This window comes from Bidens hawaiensis, unplaced genomic scaffold (genome assembly GCF_021521415.1).
Source record: "Bidens hawaiensis isolate Kalapana, Puna unplaced genomic scaffold, B.hawaiensis_p1.1 tig00049899_1, whole genome shotgun sequence".
In the NCBI taxonomy this organism is placed as follows: domain Eukaryota; kingdom Viridiplantae; phylum Streptophyta; class Magnoliopsida; order Asterales; family Asteraceae; genus Bidens; species Bidens hawaiensis.
This window is the reverse complement of record NW_027498940.1, coordinates 31,069-48,268: the sequence shown is the minus strand read 5'-3', so window position 1 is coordinate 48,268 and position 17,200 is coordinate 31,069. Positions and strand designations below refer to the sequence as shown.

Below are 17,200 nucleotides of genomic sequence, written 5' to 3'. Positions count from 1 at the left end.
GTTCATCTAATGGTACCATGAAAACTGCGGAATAGACCGACAAGACGGTTAATGATCCACACATACAAATAAACAGCCAAGTCTACGTCCTCAACACATGGGATACTGCGCGACTAAAGTTCATAAACAAGTTTAAGACTCTAAGTTTGTATGAACACATGAACATCCCAAAACATTAAAAATAAAAAGGGATTAGGTACGAGATTACTCACTTGATAAACGATGTGAAGATAGGTAAAGCAAGAACCAAACAAGCAAAGTTAACCTATAATTAAAGATTATTGTTTTAATGATTTGATTTAAGTCTTGATTATAAGTTAGCATAATTAATAAGTAAATTAATATATATAATATATATATATTACCGGAAAAGCAGGGCAGAACAGGGAGGAAGACGGAGGCAGAGAGGAAGGCGGCAGAGAGAGCAAGGAGAACAGGAGAGATTAAGTGTTTTGTGTGTGTAGTGTTAGGAAAAATAATACTATTATTTATAGGGAAACCCTAGGAGACATGAATCCAGAAAAAGGGGAAAAGATTCCAAGACAAACAGAACAAGACAAAACAAAAGATAACAAAAGATATCAAAAGCAAGTAAAAGATATCAAGAGATATGGCAGCAGGGAAAAAGAGAAAAAGGCTGACAGGGAACAGTAAAAAGGCATGGGCCGGTCAGTTAAAGGTACTGGTCAGGCAAGGAAAAAGCAGATCTCAAAAGATAATGTCAGTCACTTTTTCTGTCAACCAATGGGGTTGGTGCGCATGCTGCGCCGAAAGTAACTTTTCAAACATAAGCAGATTAGGTCAACAGCACAGAAGATAAGACAACACAAAAGCAAACGGCTAGATTAAACAGAAGAAAACTCAAAGGGTTCAGCGCGAGAAAGCTCGAGCGCGAAGGCAGACACAGAAGGTCAAGAGAGCGCGAGCGCGAAGGCAGACAGAACCAACCTTAACGCGTCGCGGAAAGAAATACATTTCTAAGCGCGCCGCGGGAAGAATCACATTTCTTAGCGCGCCGCGGGAGGAACTAAAATTCCTGGTGCGCCGCGGGAAGAACTATAATTCTTCGCGCGTCGAGGGATGAACTACGATTCTTAGCGCGCTGCGAGAAGAACTACAAATCCTTAGCGCGTCGCGGGAAGAACTACCGTTCTTAGCGCGCTGCGAGAAGAATTACAATTCTTAGCGCGCTGCGAGAAGAGTTCGTCTCGCGTATCGCTGAAACAGGTGGTCTTCACGCAGGCTTCCTTGTAAGGAGTCTGGTGCGTGGAGCTGCGCAGACAACCTTAGGCGGGAAGGAACAAAGGACAAGCAAAGAGTTAGAAGAAAAAGAGGGAAACAAGGCGTAAGGGCGGGACGGCGACAAGAGGGAAAAGAAGGCGGAAAGAGAGAAGGAGAGGGACGGGACGGCGGAAAGAAAGAGAGAGAAAGAGGCGGGAAGGAAAATATATATTATTATTAAAAGTAAAGTATAAGTATAAATAAATATTAAATCATAAAAGAAAGAGATCGGATCGGAGAAACGGGTACCTGGGTCGGGTCGGATCGGGGCAGATGTCATAGTCTCCCCTACTTTAAGAAATTTCGTCCCGAAATTTATCTCGAAGTAGGTTGCGCAGAGAACAGGTGCGGGTACTTGATCTTCATTTGATCTTCCCTTTCCCATGTAAACTCGGCTCCGCGCTTGGACTCCCAGCGAACTTTCACGATAGGGATGCGACTGCGCTTGGTTTGCTTAACCTCGCGATCCATAATCTCAACAGGCTTCTCAACGAAATGCATAGATTCATCAACTTGAACTTCATCAAGTGGAATGTGAAGGTTCTCGTCAGCTAAACACTTCTTGAGATTGGATACATGGAACGTTGGATGCACATTGCTGAGCGCGGGCGGCAGGTCAAGTCTGTAGGCAACTTTTCCCACACGCGCGAGAATCTTGAATGGCCCAACATATCGAGGAGCAAGCTTACCTTTCTTCCCAAAGCGGACAACACCTTTCCAAGGCGACACTTTGAGGAGAACAAGATCACCAACTTGAAATTCGAGAGGCTTTCGCCTGCGATCTGCGTAACTCTTCTGTCGGCTTCTGGCAGTCAGCAGATGATCACGGATCTTGGCGATTTTATCGGTTGTCTCTTGAACAAGTTCGGGTCCTGTGATTTGAGTTTCACCCACTTCGCTCCAACAAATCGGGGAGCGGCACTTACGACCGTAAAGTGCTTCAAATGGGGCCATACCGATACTGGAATGATAGCTGTTATTATAAGAGAACTCGACCAGAGGCAGGTGTGAATCCCAATTACCTCCAAAATCAAGAACACAAGATCGAAGCATATCCTCAAGAGTTTGAATAGTTCGCTCAGACTGACCGTCAGTCTGGGGATGATATGCCGTACTCATGTCCAAGCGAGTTCCTAGCGCAGATTGGAGAGATTTCCAAAAGCGTGATATAAAACGGCCATCGCGATCGGATATGATGCTCAAAGGAGTACCATGGCGGCAGACATAAAGCTGCGCGAGTTGCTCAACACGGTAGTTTTCACGAATGGGCAGAAAGTGAGCAGACTTAGTCAAACGATCCACTATTACCCAAATGCTATCATGTTTGCTTGCTGTCAAAGGTAACTTGGTAATAAAGTCCATCGCTACACATTCCCATTTCCACGTAGGAATTTCTGGTTGTTCGAGCAAACCAGATGGGCGTTGGTGTTCAGCTTTCACTTTAGAACAAGTCAGACATTTAGCTACGAACACAGCAATGTCCTTTTTCATACCGGGCCACCAATAAGTAATGCGCAAATCCTTGTACATCTTATCAGCGCCGGGATGAACGGAATACCGAGATTTGTGTGCTTCACTCAGGATATCAGCGCGAAGATTCTCATCAAAGGGAATCCAGATGCGATTAAGATAGCAGAGAATTCCACTCAGATTAGGGATAAAATGAGTTTCCGCGCCACACGCTAACTCGGCGCGAAGGTTACCATTACTGACGGATGCGCGCTGCGCGTCACGAATACGCGATTCAAGGTTGCTTTGAATCGGCGCGAAGTGAAGCTGGGTGCGCGGCAAGATACAGTTAAGCTGGCAGGGTTTTCGGCTGAGCGCATCGGCTACCACATTAGCCTTACCAGGATGATACCGGATCTCATAATCGTAATCGCTGATGAGTTCGTTCCATCGGCGTTGCCTCATGTTGAGTTCCTTCTGATCAAAGATATGCTGAAGGCTTTTATGGTCAGTGTAAAGGATACACTTAGTACCATAAAGGTAGTGTCTCCAGATCTTCAAGGCAAAAACAACTGCACCAAGTTCGAGGTCGTGAGTTGTATAATTCTTTTCATGAACCTTGAGTTGCCTTGATGCGTAAGCGATAACCTTGCCTCGTTGCATAAGAACACAACCGAGACCTTGGTTGGAGGCATCGCAGTACACGACAAAATCATCATTACCCTCAGGTAGCGCAAGAACAGGAGCTTCACACAACAAACGCTTGAGCGTCAGAAAGGCTTCTTCTTGCTTCGAGCCCCAAATATACTGTTTACCTTTGTGCGTTAGAGCTGTTAAAGGCAAAGCGATCTTCGAGAAGTTCGAAATGAAGCGCCGGTAATAACCAGCTAAGCCCAGAAAGGAACGGATCTCGGAAGGAGAGGATGGCGTAATCCAGTTCTTGATTGCTTCAATTTTGGATGGGTCGACATGAATACCCATCTTGTTCACAACATGGCCAAGAAACTGTACTTCATCAGACCAAAATTCACACTTGGAAAGCTTAGCATAGAGCTGCTCGGTTCGAAGCTTTTGCAACACCAACCGGAGATGTTGCTCATGCTCGGCCTTGGTCTTAGAATACACCAGAACATCATCGATAAACACAATCACGAAACGGTCCAAGAAAGGCCTACACACCCGATTCATTAGATCCATGAAAACGGCGGGTGCGTTGGTTAAACCGAAGGACATGACCAAGAATTCAAAATGGCCATAACGAGTTCGAAAAGCAGTCTTCGGAACATCTTCATCGCGGATGCGCAACTGGTGATAGCCAGAGCGGAGATCAATCTTCGAGAAACAGGAGGCACCTTGGAGTTGATCAAAGAGGTCGTCAATACGCGGTAAGGGATACCGGTTTTTAATGGTGAGTTTGTTCAACTCGCGGTAATCAATACACATGCGAAACGATCCATCTTTCTTTTTAACGAACAACACCGGAGCACCCCAGGGCGAAGAGCTAGGGCGGATGAATCCTTTAGCAGTCAACTCTTGAAGTTGGCTGGCCAATTCTTGCATCTCAGCGGGTGCAAGACGATAAGGAGATTTAGCTACGGGGGAAGCACCAGGGACAAGATCAATACGGAACTCGACTTCACGAGCGGGAGGGATACCAGGAAGATCATCAGGAAAAACTTCAGGGAAATCACGCACAACAGGGACATCGCGAAGCTTCTTTTCTTCAGCAGGTTTAACCACATGGACTAAAAATGCAATACACTTCTTCCGCATGAGTCTTCGAGCTTCGGCGCAAGACATAAGCTTAAGACCACTGGAGGGTTTTTCGCCGTAGATATGAAGATCACCATTTTCTCGAGGTATGCGAATCATCTTCTTGGCGCAAATAACTTCGGCGCGATTATGCGAGAGCCAGTCCATACCAATGATAACATCAAAGCTCCCAAGAGGCATGGGGATGAGGTCGATCAGAAAATCGTTTTCGTTAAGGTTAAGCGTGCAATCTTTAATCACTGAGTTAATCAAAACAGTTTCACCATTAGCCAATTCAACTGAAAAATTTTCTTTTAAGTTATCGCTGCGCGGTCGCGCAAGCTTCTGCTCAAAGGCGCGAGAGATAAAACTTCGATCGGCGCCAGTATCAAAAAGTACAGAAGCATAAAATCCGTTAAGCAAAAATGTACCATTAACTACGTCATTATTCGCTTGCGCTTGGTGCGCGGTTATGTTAAAAGCTCGTCCGCGCGTCACTTGGTTCGAAATCTGGTTCACCGGATTCGCTTGTGTGATTTGCACTTGTAGTCTCGGGCACGCGTTCCGGAAATGACTGGGATCACCGCAGTTAAAGCACGATCTGGGTCGTGGGTTTTGGTAGGTTGGTTGTGGGTTCTGCGGGTAGACTGGTGGTGTTGGCGCAATTGGATTGGCGGGAAGAACTCTACAGTTTTCCGCCATGTGACCAGCGCGGCCACATCGGTGACAAAGTCGACACGGGGTTTGGGTTGGGTGGTGAAATCTACAGGTTGGGCAAAAGGGTTGGTTTCCTGTGTAAGGTTTCTTAGTTGGCGGGGCAGGGAGTACCGGATTGGTTAAGGCATAGTTATGGACTACAGGGGGTGTTGGGTAGGTTGACAGTGGGTTAGGCGCGTAAACTGGAGGTTGGTAGGTGGGTTGCTGGACAATGGGCGGGCTGGTAAGCGCATAGGCTTTGCGCCTGCGCTTGAGGTTGTTACGGTTTGAGGGTTCTGGCTTGGTTTCTGTTGGTTCAGGGGCAGTTTTGGTGGGTTTAGTCTTCTCAGCTCCCCGCAGGAACAGGGTTCCTGCTCTGACATGGTTGTCGCTGAGCACAGCGGCCAACTCGATGGCGTCAGAGAGGGTTGCTGGGTTTCTGGCCCATACAGAATCTTGAATTTCCATGGGGAGACCCCCGAGGAATTTCTCGATTGCTCGGCGTGAAGGGGTAACAAGGTGAGGGACCAGTAAGCTTAGCTCGTGGAAGCGCGTCGCGTACTCGCGCGCTTCTCCACTGTATTGCTTTAGGTTCCAAAATTCTTCCTCCAGGCGCTTTACTTCATTGGGAGGGCAGAATTCTCGCGTCAAGAGATCCTTAAATTCCTCCCAGAGCATGCTGGTAGCAGCCTCTGCGCCACGCGCATGAGCTACTCCATTCCACCATGTAAGCGCTCTAGATTCCAGGACACTAGAAGCATATAGGGTTCGTCTATCTGAGGGGCATTGGGTGTGGAGGAAAGTGTTTTCTATCTTCTCGAGCCATTGGAGCATCACGGTGGCTCCTTCAAGACCTGTGAACTTTGGAGGGTTACCCGCATTAAAGGACTTAATGTTATAACTGGAGGTATTAGCATTGTTTTGGTTTAAGGCTTGGGCTATTGCGGCGGCCATTTCCTGGGAACGTTGCTGCGATCCCCTGCGCGAGGCTTCTCTCCTCTGATGACGGCGAGATAGCGGAGGCATTCTATAAAAGTTTTAATTTTGGTTAATGTCTTAGCGCAAAGTATAATCTTATAAAGCTTGGTTTCACGGAGTCAGTTACTGTCAAAAGTTAAAGTAAAATAAATGACCCTAAATGCAGACTTAATAAAGGTAACAAATTCGAATCAAGAATCGACAATTCATGTATCACCATGACTTTCCGAATTCCCAATTTAAAATATACGAGCAAACGAGTATTGGAGATTGACGATTCATGTATCACCATGACTTTTCAATCTTCAATATAAAATACACAAGAAAATGAGTATTGGAAGTTGACAATTCATGTATCACCATGACTTTTCAAGTCTCCAACCTCAGAACATAATCGTAAATGGAAATTGAAAATCAACTATTCATGTATCACCATGACTTTTCGGATTTTCAAACCCAACAAACGAATATGTAAGAAAAATCAAAAAAAATCGAAATTTAACAAAAATCGAAATATCGCGAAATAAAACATAAAATCATATACTGCGCAAGCGCGAGCATATTCATAAATAACGAGTAATTAACAATAAGCGCGCAAACATGAGATTTCTCTCATGCGCGAGAAGGGACTCTTAGGTATTCTAGGCCGTTACGTCTAACCACCTATCCTAAAGTCAACGAGCTCTGATACCAATCTGTAACACCCCGACCAAAGGCGGATTATACATCGGGGCGCCACATATTGTTTCATTACTCGTGACACTATTGGGTGTCAATATTTAATAAATACATTTATTCGCGCACGCGCAAAGTAAACACAAGATAACATAAATCATCATAAATCAATATATTATAAATCATAATATTCGAACAGTAAAAACTTGTCTTGATACATTTTAATCTAGGTCCAAAAGTAAAAACGTCCTACGTGTCCACAAGCTTCAGAACAGCTACAGCAAACCTGAACATTTGTTAAAATAAACGTCAAACACTTGCGTGTTGGTGAGAAATCAAGTTTAATACAATACATAGCTAACAATAAATCTGCGCGCAACATGTGTATGTCTGGTTTTCAACAAGGGTGTAATCAGATCGGGATCAAGTCTAAGATTCATAGCTCATAGTCAATCTGTGCTCCCAATTGAGCATAAAACAAGAAAACTGTGCAAGTGTAAACAAAAGAGAAATCATAAACGATTGTTCTCCCGTGTTCATCTAATGGTACCATGAAAACTGCGGAATAGACCGACAAGACGGTTAATGATCCACACATACAAATAAACAGCCAAGTCTACGTCCTCAACACATGGGATACTGCGCGACTAAAGTTCATAAACAAGTTTAAGACTCTAAGTTTGTATGAACACATGAACATCCCAAAACATTAAAAATAAAAAGGGATTAGGTACGAGATTACTCACTTGATAAACGATGTGAAGATAGGTAAAGCAAGAACCAAACAAGCAAAGTTAACCTATAATTAAAGATTATTGTTTTAATGATTTGATTTAAGTCTTGATTATAAGTTAGCATAATTAATAAGTAAATTAATATATATAATATATATATATTACCGGAAAAGCAGGGCAGAACAGGGAGGAAGACGGAGGCAGAGAGGAAGGCGGCAGAGAGAGCAAGGAGAACAGGAGAGATTAAGTGTTTTGTGTGTGTAGTGTTAGGAAAAATAATACTATTATTTATAGGGAAACCCTAGGAGACATGAATCCAGAAAAAGGGGAAAAGATTCCAAGACAAACAGAACAAGATAAAACAAAAGATAACAAAAGATATCAAAAGCAAGTAAAAGATATCAAGAGATATGGCAGCAGGGAAAAAGAGAAAAAGGCTGACAGGGAACAGTAAAAAGGCATGGGCCGGTCAGTTAAAGGTACTGGTCAGGCAAGGAAAAAGCAGATCTCAAAAGATAATGTCAGTCACTTTTTCTGTCAACCAATGGGGTTGGTGCGCATGCTGCGCCGAAAGTAACTTTTCAGACATAAGCAGATTAGGTCAACAGCACAGAAGATAAGACAACACAAAAGCAAACGGCTAGATTAAACAGAAGAAAACTCAAAGGGTTCAGCGCGAGAAAGCTCGAGCGCGAAGGCAGACACAGAAGGTCAAGAGAGCGCGAGCGCGAAGGCAGACAGAACCAACCTTAACGCGTCGCGGAAAGAAATACATTTCTAAGCGCGCCGCGGGAAGAATCACATTTCTTAGCGCGCCGCGGGAGGAACTAAAATTCCTGGCGCGCCGCGGGAAGAACTATAATTCTTCGCGCGTCGAGGGATGAACTACGATTCTTAGCGCGCTGCGAGAAGAACTACAAATCCTTAGCGCGTCGCGGGAAGAACTACCGTTCTTAGCGCGCTGCGAGAAGAATTACAATTCTTAGCGCGCTGCGAGAAGAGTTCGTCTCGCGTATCGCTGAAACAGGTGGTCTTCACGCAGGCTTCCTTGTAAGGAGTCTGGCGCGTGGAGCTGCGCAGACAACCTTAGGCGGGAAGGAACAAAGGACAAGCAAAGAGTTAGAAGAAAAAGAGGGAAACAAGGCGTAAGGGCGGGACGGCGACAAGAGGGAAAAGAAGGCGGAAAGAGAGAAGGAGAGGGACGGGACGGCGGAAAGAAAGAGAGAGAAAGAGGCGGGAAGGAAAATATATATTATTATTAAAAGTAAAGTATAAGTATAAATAAATATTAAATCATAAAAGAAAGAGATCGGATCGGAGAAACGGGTACCTGGGTCGGGTCGAATCGGGGCAGATGTCACACAAAGGACCGATTGGAAAACGAAAGACTAACCTATCTCAACAACAGATATCCAGAAGCCCACTTCCATGCATGTGAAGAGACCCTAAGACACGTTAACCAATGGGACCGCTATCAGAACATTGTAAAGTGACCTTAGAGACGGGTTTTTAACCAGACAGGGGATTCAGTGACGGAACTTACAAAAGAATTCCTGGCCTCAATCAACATAAAGAATACAAAGTTTAACATGTGGGATAACAAGGCAATTGAGTTCCGATGTGGGGGTGTTTGGCATACAACTACTGTCACTCAACTGGGAATTGATTTGGGTATTTACACGGCCGAGGAAACTGACACAGATATTTGGTTCGATGCTAAAACAACTTTTACAGATGAGGGTGATGATGATGAAGCTGAAGCAGGTGCCATTAGGGAAGAGGCTTGGGAACAGTTGAGTTATAGAATAACAACGTATAGACCGAGCGTCTCAAAGAGCACAGCACTGCGTGACCCGCTGATGAGGTACATCCACCATCTGCTGAGTCATACCGTCACAGCTCGAGGACAGAGTGAAGGGGTTGTTAACCTGAAGGATCTTTGGGCATTGTACTGCATGAAAAACGAAATACCATGCAATATCACTATGCTATTTTGCAAACTTTTCATATCAAATGCTACTGCCCATGGAAATTCCCCGATCTTCGGTGGTCCCTGGATCTACAACCTCTACAGGGCCTATGGTGCAGACACAGAAAGAACTCCGAGCCCAGACCCGATAGCTCTCAACCTTGATTACTGTGAAAGCATGCAGATGGTTCAGCAAATCAGCCCGGGTGTGTGGAGATTTGTGATAAGAACAACCAATTTTGGGACACAGAAGACCCGTCAGAGATGATGATACAGGACGTGCATGAGAGACGACAATCACCGCCCAGACAACAACGCCGTAGAGCTTACCATCAGAGATGAGGCCCATTTTCATCAGGGGTCGGCCCCAGTTTGTCACACGATTGCCGATACTCTTTCGAGGGTATATATGGACTTATTGATCAATTCTCAGCTAACACTACCGCCTCATTTAACAGGATTACAGAGCAGATGGCTGCCTCAGATGCACAGCGAGCAGCCGAATATGCAGAGACGAGGTGAGAGATTGATCGTTTGGGCTATCGCATGGACAGGCAGTGGGGACCATTTTACCCGGATGCGGGTAACTGATGACTGGCGGCACTGGTAGGTCGGCACGGGCATGGGCACGGGTTGGTTGTATTTTATGAACTTATTATGTGTTTTGAACAATTTACTTTTCATCGTACTTGTTTGTTTGTTTTTTATGTTGGTTTGGATATTTTTATGGCCGTGGGTGCCAAAGACATTATGCTAGGTACTAATTTAGCCCGATAGGGCAAGAGATGGATGATTCCATACCCAATTTTCAGCAGTTTATGCTTGGTTGTTTGTGGATGTTTGCAGTTTTATATTATACAGGTACAAAAACAGGAAAACGAAACAAAACAGGGGACGCTCTGTCGAAATTTCGTTGACCCATAGGGAAGTAACTCTCCATATTTTACCCATTACACTCAACTAGAATTTTTATATTTTCATGAATCTTGTCACATTGAGGACAATGTGAGATTCAAGTGTGGGGAGGGGAATTACTTGACCAATTGTTTGTCCAACTAATTATAAAAATTCTCTAAAACAAATATTTTTTGCAGCAAACAAAGATTACTTAAAAACCTAAAGAGACAACCAAGAAATTTTTTTTTGCAAATAACCAATCATTACATAAAAGTGAAAAAGTAAGAAGAAGTTTTGTAATATTGAGAATAAATTTATGCAAAATATGGCGTTAATACCCAATTCCTCCGTTACTGTGAGATAAACCTCATGCCACATAAATATTTTTTTCGGAAGCTTTGAGTGAGTCATATGTTTCGTGTGATTTAGAACTTGTCGCAATTATTCATTTCAAGACCGCATGAAGCGTTGTATAAGGAAGAAGGTAATATCTACACAATTCGATCAAACCCATTACCAAAATTACAAAACCCAAAAATCCGATCACCTTATCCACTTTCACCGGTAAAATATAACATTGGTCTTTCACCGGCAGACCCTAAAGAACTGGAAATGCATTCTTTCGATTTCAATTTCCTTTGCTGCATACACTTCGCAAAACCTAGGTTGCCTACAGAACTTAGGGAGAGAATTTTTCTCTTTAACAATGAGGTGAGGAAAAAGTGGCGCCAAAACGAACAAAGGCCACCATTCTGTGGAATTTCCAAGAACGCAATGAAGAGAAGAGCGAAAAGATATGAATGATGTTTAGGTTGCGGAAACTGGTCCCACGAAGGAAGATGTAGAAAAAGTCAAACTCAGTCTCAGCATGAATATACCGAACTAATGAGGGTGGGAGCTATTAGGCTCAAAGCAGAACGATCCATTAGAGTTGGAAGTTATATTCATAATAGGATTGAGGAAGAATTGATCCACATCCTCGATAAAACCGGTCTTGACGATCTGACCTTAAAAGAGTCATTAGGTGTGTGTGTGTGTATATATATATATATATATATATAACTCAAAGAAAAGGAGCTAACCATTGAAGACATCTCAAAACTCCCGACAAACAGTGGAAGTTGTGTTTACCATTAACCCTTGAACCGCCTCAAAATACCAATCCCTACTCACACTAAACCGAAATCCCTTTTACCTTCTGATCTATGCAACCCTTCAAAAGGTGGAAATTTGAACTTGTTACAAGCTTATTTATCACAGGTTGCATTTTGGCTAAAGAGTGTTCATATACATACATCACAGGTATAATCAGATATAAAACCGAGTGTGAGTGAACATTGTGAGAACGTGACGTTTTGCATAAACGGAATCTCATAAAAACAAAAGTTCTCTCTTATTTATCACTAACATAAAGATTGGTTATTTTGTTTCGTCTTCTTGGAGCTCACTTAAGGGATAGCTATAATCTAAATTTGCTGTTTTTAGAGGATATTTATAATAAGATTGCTTGAGGACAAGCAATGTTCAAGTGTGGGGATGTTTAATGTACATAAAAATATACATCTTTTCGGCATCAAATAATCTCTAAAAACTGCAATTTCTATCTAAAAACATAGCATAAAAGGCTACTTATCATAATAAAACATAATTTCAGGTAAAACCAAGCCTCAAACGAAGAAACAAGCAAAAAGACGAAGAAAAACACAAGAAAACAAAGAAACACGCCCGCATGCTTCTGACACAAGAAAAGACAAAATCTGGAAACAAAAGCACGGGGTCGTGCTCATCATGCACGGGGCCGTGGACGAGAATGCAGAAAAGACAAAAAAGAATTGAGCACATGTCGCTAAAAAACACGGAGCCGTGCCTACCAACCACGGGGCCGTTGCCACCTCACAGAAAAGACAAAACAAATCTGGCACATGTCATAAAAATGCACGGGGCCGTGCTCATCATGCACGGGGCCGTGCCTCACCTTCCAGATTTCCTATAAATAGCACGGGGCCGTGTGTCATGTTGCATTCATTTGGTGTGCCTTGAAAAGAATTCTCTCCGGTTTTCACTTATAAAAACACACACTAACACTCACTTTGAAGATCTAGTGAAGAATTTGAAGGATTGGAGGTCATCACCACTAATCACCATCATCAACCATCATTACCATCATTAAGAAGAAAGATTCATCTACATTTGGTTAGATTGTTCCAAGTATAATCATGTATTTGTTATTATCAATCATCTTAATGTTTATCATCATGCTCATTTTGAGTTAAACTCCTTTTACCATCTAAAATCTATGAAGAAGCTTTGTTTTACTTAATAATTAATCAAGACATGTGATGTAGTCTAGTAAAGTACATGGTTATATTACAATTATCTTTTGATGAAAAATGTTTCACCATCTTAAATCACTAATTCAAAGTTGGTGGTTGTCAATCTCATTGGCAATCGTTTATGATCGATTCATGTTCTTGAAAGATAGAAATACTTTGATATATTATCGAAACATGGATCCTTATATTGTACTTAGAAATGATGAGATATAAGTTATGGTGTATTTTTCTAAACCTTGGTAATCCGAAAATGGCTTTGCTTAGGATATCAAATTAGTTAAAGAAACCTTATGTTAACGGAATGTGTAATTATAGCCTACATAAATCAACCAAGGGGAGGTTGTGTGATGAACTACAACCACCCGAAGTTGTTAGAATTGGTATTCGAGAAATTGAAGTCAATCCTAATCTTTCTACTATACGAAACTACTTGCCAACTTAAATTGACATCATTGAGATGGTATGGCGTTAGGAAAGGGTGGACTTTAAAATGCGCATATCATCTCCTTAGTGCCAAAGATGCTCACTTAAGGTTTAAGGAGCTATCTATCATATATTGCTATGGCAAGTTTATCACATGTCTACATATTAATTATCAATGCTAAAATGGAGTGGATTCTTGATCTTAGATGGTAACCTTCGCATAATTGAACAACTCATTTAGAATTTCTTATCTTGGTCACCTATATATTATATATAAGTATTTACATTTTATAAAAAGTTCAAAATTAACCCCAAAATGATTAAAACCTCCGATTAAAGAAAAACAACGATTTATTATTAGAAACCTTTGTGTCCACGGATCAATACTGGTTCTTACCAATACTATCCTACATATACAATAGGTACACTTGCCTATTTTGTGTGTGTTTAGTCTTTGTAGAAATCACTTTTATAAATTTAAAACACGATCTTGTGCAAAAGCTAAATATCCAATCTATCATATTTATACAAGCCGCGCACACGCACCATCACCGAGATGCGGGGTTTATCAGCATTTTGGCTATGAAAAGGGCATCTAGCGCTGTGGAACTAATGAGCTGTCTCCCAAGACTTCGGGATCCTCAATGCGAGCTTCTTTTGCTTCGCTAATGTATGGGAGTCGCAAAGCTTTTGTTCGGTTTGAGAACGTGCCAACCTATGTATGTGGGAGAAGCTGTTTCTATATTTGACAATGGTCTTCGAAGGACGATTGAGGACATCGTGGTTTGTGGGGGTCCTTTCTTCGAGGATCTCCAATAGAGGTTGGCATCACTACCTACCCGTTTTGGGGGGTTGGGTCTATGTTCGGCCAAGGATGTATCTACATATGCTTTTGTGGCTTCGAGAGCACAATCGTGGTGTTTGCAAGACCATATTCTTCGGGGTTGTGATATTTATGGGCTGGACTCTGATTATGGGTGTGCGATGGATCGTTTACGTACTTCACTTACAGAGTTTGATCTTAGCGGGTTCTCTAATAAGGACACCCCCCCTAAAGCCCAACATGTTGTGGCGAGTGCCTTATTTAGTGGAATCGCCCAGAGTTTATAAGTGAAGTTTGATCTATCCATTCGCTAAAAAGGCGGTGTTTGAATGCCTCTGGGCTCCTCGGGCTCAGGATTTTCTAACGGCCATCCCCATTGAAGGATTCGGCCAACATATGTCGGGTTTGGAGTATCGGGATATCCTTAAGTACCGGTTAATGATCCCTATGTTCCCGACTGATGAGCATTGCCCAATTTATCGCAAGGTCTGTTTGGATTTTTTTGGAGACCATGCGGTGCATTATTTTATTGATTATGAGAGAAAAGATAATATTTTTTTGTGTAATTATAGAGTTGGCGATAGAGAAGCTATTGTGAATGATGTTGTGTAAATAGATTAAACGTAAACCCAGATTTGAACTTATAACCAAAGCACAACGATTTATGCATTTAACTTGAAATAATACACATAAGTTCTTACTTGTAAACAAACATGCCACACACACAACAATACCAACAACTCTTCAAAATCATATTTTCTTAAGGACGATAATAAAATTTACGGGCTTGATCTCTTCTTTGTCCATCTCTTCATCTATAAAATTTCCGTAATACTCAAATAACTTGTCCAAGGATTTCTTCACCAAAGTGTTTAGAAATCATCGACTCTTGGACCGCTCGAACGGCCCTCGCCACCGCGGTCCCATGACTCATATAAGGACCCGAATAGCGTTCATTTTCAAACATTTCAAACCGATCAATTTCAAAAGACTCTTCTTTCTTTATTTCCTCCTCTAGTTGGTTTCTGGAGGGTGCATAAAAGTGGGTATCGTACTCGTCCACTTTTTCTTGCTTGACTTCTCCCTACATGAACCATAATAAACCAAAAATAAGAAATTTAACATACACGTAAGTTCTAGAAAATTGTCTACAATCAACTCGAGAGCTCAATTCGTCGATAATAGCTGATGGCTTCCATGTTTTCCTGCGCTATGTTTCCTGATGGACTATCACTAGCGGTTTCCATTTATACTAATTGGCCATATTGTACGTACCCAGGGCTGGCTCCGAGAAGGCGAAAAAAATTTTGGGCCAAAGGCAAAAAAAAAAATTGGGCCTTAAGTAAAAATAATATTTTGTTGGGTTTAAATAATTTAATTTTAAATGGGCTTACTTGATTATGATTTGAGTTTTGTAAAAAACTTTTGTATAAAAATAAGCTTAAAATTGTCTCAAGTAAGACTAAACTCACAACCTTTTAGTTAGATGCCATACCTCATTACCAATAGACCAAGCTAGTGGTTATGTAATTGTACTGCAACATTGATTATACATATTTTTTTGATAAAAATACATATAACTTTTTTTGAAAAAAAAAAATCGGGCCTAGCGGGGTGTCGGGCCTGTGGCCGTCGACTACCCTGCCATGCCTCAAGGCTAACGTACCTTAGAGACTAAGGTGGCAAATGATCATGAAAGAAGTTCCCAAAGGAATGAATTGCCCCTATCAACATGGCTTTGATCTCTACTTCCTAACAAAATAAGTACCATCCGGCCTCCGGACACAAGTTCTTTTGACCGTGATTGCAGAAACAATGAAAAATCTTCTTGGAATTGATCGGAATATGCCGTGACTTGTAACGAGCTCGATTTGGAGATGTAAAGTCTACCTTTGTTAACCGATCTACCTTCCTTGTCATAGAGTCCCGGAGGAATCTAAACAAGTACAATATTAGTCATACCTTGTCATAATGTTACTAATTTAAAGTAGAAAACTTTAAATGCATATAAAAATTACGTTTAAAATATAAAGGTTAACCTAATCTTATCTTTTAATTTTTAAATTTTGGCTGAACTATTCAATGATTCTAGGTTGTGACAAAAAAAACAAATTTTAAAATATAAAAACATTAGATTGGTCAACTTGTGAATTGGTCAGGTCAGCCAACCCGTTTAGCTAAACATGTTCATAGGTTCGACCAGCAACAAACTCGAACCCTTTTACTAAACTAAAACCTATTTATCTTAATATGTTCTTTCGTCATACTATATATGCACCCAAATACATAGAGAATACTTCACTTACCCTGGAGAGCCAATGCAAACTGTTAGAGGAGTAAATGAAGTGCAGACAATTGTCTGGAAACAATCTACCATAAAAAGTGCCTGGACAGCCAGCGATGAATACATTTGATTCGTGCTTTTGGCACCGATGATGCCTCTCGTTATGTAGTTCTTTGTAAAAATCTGGCAAGATCTTGAAGAGGGCATTGAAGTCGTTGGTTGGAAGATCGTTAAGGTAGACACGATACTCAGGTGGTGAGTTGTTTGAGGTGGTTTTGTCGACGACTTCCACCATTTCTCGTATGGTTGATAATGTGTTTTGGCCACACGAGCAGCCAAGATCGGCGATGCCTAAGCTTTCTGGTGTTAGGGAGACGTAGGCTTCTTCAAGGATTTTGAGTGTTGTGTGTTTCACCCTATCTGAAGCTTTTTTCTACACAAATGAAATATGATTAAGTAATTAAACACCATAATTATATTGCTCAAAGTCAAATGATTACAAATTTACAATACGATGGCAGGTAACCTGGCAACAAGGTACGCTTAAATTAATATGCAAAGAACTAATGTTTAACCTGAAGATGTGAATTCTGGGCATAGCTATGTTCATCAAGCCCACCGTTCATGTGGAACACTTTCTCTACATCCATTATATTGCGCAATAGCTAGTAATGGTTTTGATATTTGGTTTGTGACTGAGACCTGCTTACCACTAATCATCTCCTTTTTATATATAGCACATTTTATTATAGTTAATTACATCATGATAATAGTAAAAAATAGCATATAATCCTATTTTAGACTTACAGGTTGTACTCCTTTATATTCCCTTAATAAACAAAACCCATGCTTGTCCAAAATGGAATCTTAGGATTGCTCTAAATATTGATACCAAATTTATATTCC

General features: G+C 41.6%; 1 pseudogene across 1 annotated transcript; it reads right to left on the bottom strand.

Annotated features, from left to right (window-relative positions):
* Positions 1 to 14,760: 14,760 nt before the first annotated feature.
* Positions 14,761 to 16,980, bottom strand: LOC143598279 (putative methyltransferase TCM_000336; annotated as a pseudogene). Its single transcript, XR_013147082.1, has 4 exons — positions 16,870 to 16,980; positions 16,317 to 16,727; positions 15,677 to 15,946; positions 14,761 to 15,094 (listed from the first exon to the last, which is right to left on the bottom strand). The product of XR_013147082.1 is annotated as a putative methyltransferase TCM_000336 (transcript).
* Positions 16,981 to 17,200: the final 220 nt, after the last annotated feature.